Here is a 5,000-nt window from a genome sequence, read left to right on the forward strand (position 1 = left end):
CTGTCCTTCTTGCCTCTTCCTCGTCTTTCAGCTCCTTCCCCCTTTTTTCTCCCTCCCCCCTCACTCTCCTTTCTCTCGCTCCTCCCTCCTCTCCCTCCCCCTCTCCCCTCCCTCCCCCTCTCCTCTCCCCTCTCCCTCATTCTCCTTCACTTCTTTCCTTCCCTCTCTCATTACCCCATTTACCTAATTTTTCTACCTCCTTTCCCTCTCTGTCTCCCTCTCACGTCTCTTCCTCCCATCTCTCTCCCTCTCTCCATTCTCTTTCTTCCTCCCTCCACCTCTTTCTCCAACTTCAATCCTTCCCACCTCTCTTCTTCCTTTCCCTTCTCTTCCTCCCTTCTGTCCTTCCACTTTTTCCTTCCTTCTGTCCATCCGCCTCTTCCTCCCTCCTCCCCTCTGCCTCCCCCTCTTCCTCTCTCGCTTCCCCTCTCCCTCTTTCCCTGTCCCTTTGCTTCTCCCTTTCCGTCTCCCCTTCTCCCTATTTCTTTCCCTTTCTCCCCCTCCGCTCTCCCTCACACCTCTTCCCCACACCTCTTCCTTTCCCCTTTCTCCCTCTTCTTTCTCCCTACTCCCTCTCCCTCCCCCTCTTCCTCCCCACTGTCCTTCTGTCTCCCCCTCTCCTCTCCCATTCCCTCTGCCCCTCCTCACTGTTGGCGTAGTAGGAAGCGCGCTGGTCTCACATCCGCTTAGATGTGGGTTCGATTCTTGCACTTCTATTCGATACCCCCAGCAGTGATTGTTAGTCAACTGCCCAAACAATTCCCAAAGCGCAGAGGTGACGGCTACGGCCGCAGCTACTCATCGCCTCCTGGTGTAGGCTCCTCACTTCACCGTTTCGTTTAGATGCCGCCAGTTGATTTCAGCGTGCCAGTAATCCTCATGATGAGCCTGTTAATCCTCATTACCGCGTCTTGATTAACCTTTTCTGTGAATTTTAATTGTATTTATTCGTAATGTCACTGAGCAATTTTATTGAGCCGAGGGGGAACACTACTGTGAAAGGATTTATATATATATATATATATATATATATATTAGTTTAAATTTAATGGTCTACTACAGGACCGTCCTACCCCCTGAGAAACGGTACAACCTCTGTATCTCACTGTAGTGGTTTAGTCCGGCTTGGTAAGGTTGTGTGTGTGAATAGTGAGAAGTGTAGTCGAAGTTTTCGGTGTGTTGGAATATATACACATACGTGCGCGCGCACACACACACACACACACACACACACACACACACACACACACACACACACACACACACACACACACACACACACACACACATATATATATATATATATATATATATAGTATATATGGGCAGGATATTTTCTCTAAAGCATACTTCATTAAAAGTGATGGCTAATTGTTCATTTATTATTTTCTTAAAGCTATTTTCCATATGCCTTACCATGGGCTCATTTTCCTTTGAGAGGAACCTAGAGTAAAGTCATATATATATATGTATATATATATATATATATATATATATATATATATACATATATATATATATATATATACATATATATATACATATATATATATATATATATATATATATATATATATATATATCACCACATTTACTTTAATTCTAAGCCATCAACATCGAGGCACTCGAGGAGGCATACATGCAGAAACTGAAATGTGGTGTATGCCTCCTCGAGCGTCTTGATGTTGATGGCTTAGAATCAGAGTGAATTTTTGTTAATATATATATATATATATATATATATATATATATATATATATATATATATATATATATATCACCACATTCACTTTAATTCTAAGCCATCAACATCGAGGCACTCGAGGAGGCATACATGCAGAAACTGAAATGTAGTGTATTTCTCCTCGAGCGTCTTGATGTTGATGGCTTAGAATCAGAGTGAATTTTTGTTTATATATATATATATATATATATATATATGTATATATATATATATATATATATTTCAATTACAACATCAATTCAACCTGTGTTGGAGAACAAGAATAAGAAGGAAGTTAAGGATCCTATGTCAAAAGGCACTGTGTAGCTGCGGCCGGAGCCGTCACTTTTCCCCTATTGTGCGCTCTAGGGACTGTTGGGGCAGGAAACAAACGGACATTACTGGAAATCGGAGAGGAATGCGGGAATCGATCCCACGAATTGCGAGGCCAGCGCTCTACCGATTACGGCACCAGCGCACTAAAAGGGGACAGGAATACTGTTATTGAGTTCCCTTTGCGTGTTGTAAAAGGCTGAGGGAAAATATTAAGCCATGACTAGGCTAGCCCTACATGAGGGGGAAAATTCGAGCGAAACTGATAAGCCTTGAAGAAAATATTAGATTTTTTTCTTTCAAAATAGTTACCAATTAGATGAAAAGCGATGTACTCGAGCTGTAACAAACGTGGTTTAATCTAGAATTAGGTAGAAACAACTTTGCCAATCTACAAGATTTTTTCCTCATCATTATGGACCAAAAGGTCTCCTGTCGGTATCATCTCTCATTGTAATCCATTCTAATCCCTGTAATCCACTTCAGCTTTTTCCACCTCTTCAGCGTGCGTGAGAAAACTAAGGCTCGCTTGTATGGCAACATTTGATTGGCTGAAGATGTTACCATAAAGTTGTTTAACTTTTCTTAGACCTGTTGAATGGGGATATATTTTATGCTCTGTAAATTTTTTTTTCATTTAGTCGCTTATTTTCTATATTATTATTATCATTGTTATTATTATTATTAACCATTATTTATTATTGCTGTCATTAGTGTTATAATTGTTATTATTATCATTATTAATATCATTATTATAATTATTTTTATTATTATCATTACCATTGATCAGTATTATTACTATTATTATTACTATTATTATCATTATTCATTATTATTATCATTATCATCACTATTATTATTATGATTATTACTATTATTATTATTATTAATATCATCATCATCATCATCATCATCATCATCATCATCATCATCATCATCATCATCATCATCATCATCATCATCATCATCATCATCATCATCATCATCATCAATATTATTGTTATTGTTATTATCATTATTGTTATTATTATTATAATTATTATTATTATTATTACTATTATTATTATCGTTATTATATCATTATTATATCACATATCATTACTCACATTTATTGGCATCTATTATTATCATCATTATTATTATTGTTATTATCATTATCATTATTATCATTAATATTATTATTGTTGTTGTTTTATTGTCGTTATTATTATCATTTAATGATATCCGTATTTAGGTACTTCGAATGTCCTCTTTTACCGACCACATCCGTGTCGGTTGTAGAATAAAGTCTTCCCTAGGAACAATAAACCTTCAACAAGACATTAATTTCATAACTGAATGGGCAAGAGAAAACAGTCTGGAATTTAACAGCAAAAATTTCGAGCTGATTTGATATATAATTAATGAAAATCTAAAAGTAATGCCCTACTATGTCAATGAACAGGAAATTAATAAGAAGGACAACGTAAGGGACCTTGACATACATCTAAGTAATGAATCAACCTTTGAAGAGCTGACAGATAATGCTACGAAGACTACAAACCAGCAAAAGGGCTTGACTTTACGTACTTTCAGAACTCGGCAGTCCGAACACCTACTATCCCTCTGTAAATCACTCGTGCTTTCGAAACTTGAATGTATCTGTCAAGTACTGTATGATCACCAAACAAAATCTACGACATTGAACAACTTGGACAAATTCAAAGGGTGTTCACTCGAAAACTAGATAGTGGAAGAGATCAAGACTATTGGATTCTGGAAATTTACTCGATGCAGCACAGAAGAGAGAGGTATGCCATCATTTATATATGGAATATATTAGAGAGGAAAATGCCCAATATCCAAGACATGGGAGAACCTAAAGCAGAGAAATACCCGAAAGTGTTTCAATGAATGTTCAACCGTCTACCAAAAAGAACAAGGGACTTGACCAGGTATAGTACTGAAGTCTTCAAGAGAGCTTTGGACGAGTTCCTGAAAGGGGTCCCAGTTGAGACGCCTATTCTGCGTCTGCACCTGCACCTTGGGCAGCGTTACATCAAGAGGGAAACGTCTTAAAAGGAAAAGAGGCGGACTTCCAAGTTGACCTTGACGGTGGACGTCCAAACGAATGCAAGACAAGACAATGCCAGTTTGTCCTGGAACATTGGAGACAGAAGGGAAGTGCCACCTGGTATGGAAGAGGCTAACTAATGTTTATCTATTTTCTGTCTTATTTATTCATTTATCTGTTCATGTGTATTTGTGCTGAAATTGCATTCCGTTCCTGCCAATTTTATCCATATGCTACGTTTACGTACTCCTCCTTCTCCTTCCCTACCTTCTTCTCCTCCTCCCCTCCTCTTCCTCCACCTCCTCCGTCGCCTTCTCCTTCTCTATCTTGTTCTCCTCCTCCACCACCTTTCCTCTTCCTCCTCCTCCACCTCCTCCTTCTTCTACTCCTCCTCCTTATCTTCCGCCTCTTTCTCCTCCTCCTCCTCTTCCTCCTCCTTCTCTTCCTCTTCCTCCTCCTCCTCTTCATCCTCCTCCTCTTCCTCCTCCTCCTCTTTCTTCTCGTCTTCTTCATCCTCCTCCTCTTCCTTCTCCTCCTATTCCTCCTCCTATTCCTCCTCCTCTTCCTTCTCCTATTCTTCCTCCTCCTCCACCTCTTCCTCTTCCTCCTCCTCCATCTTATCCTGCTCCTTCCCCTCCATCTCTTCCATCTCCTTCTCCTTCACCTCCGACTCCTTCCCTCCTCCTGCTTTTCCTTCTCCACCTTCTCTTCCGCCTCCTTCTTATCCTTCACCTCCGCCTCTTCCTCCTCTTCCTTCTCCTCTTCCTCCTCCACCTCCTCCTTTTCCTCCTCTTTCTCCTCCTCTTCATCCTCATCCTCATCCTTCTCTCCCTTTCCCCCTTCTTCTCCTTTTTTCTTCCTCAAATTTCTCATTTTTCCCAACACCCATTA

This window comes from Oratosquilla oratoria, chromosome 25 (genome assembly GCF_046742065.1).
Source record: "Oratosquilla oratoria isolate Oo_2021 chromosome 25, ASM4674206v1, whole genome shotgun sequence".
Taxonomy (NCBI): Eukaryota; Metazoa; Arthropoda; class Malacostraca; order Stomatopoda; family Squillidae; genus Oratosquilla; species Oratosquilla oratoria.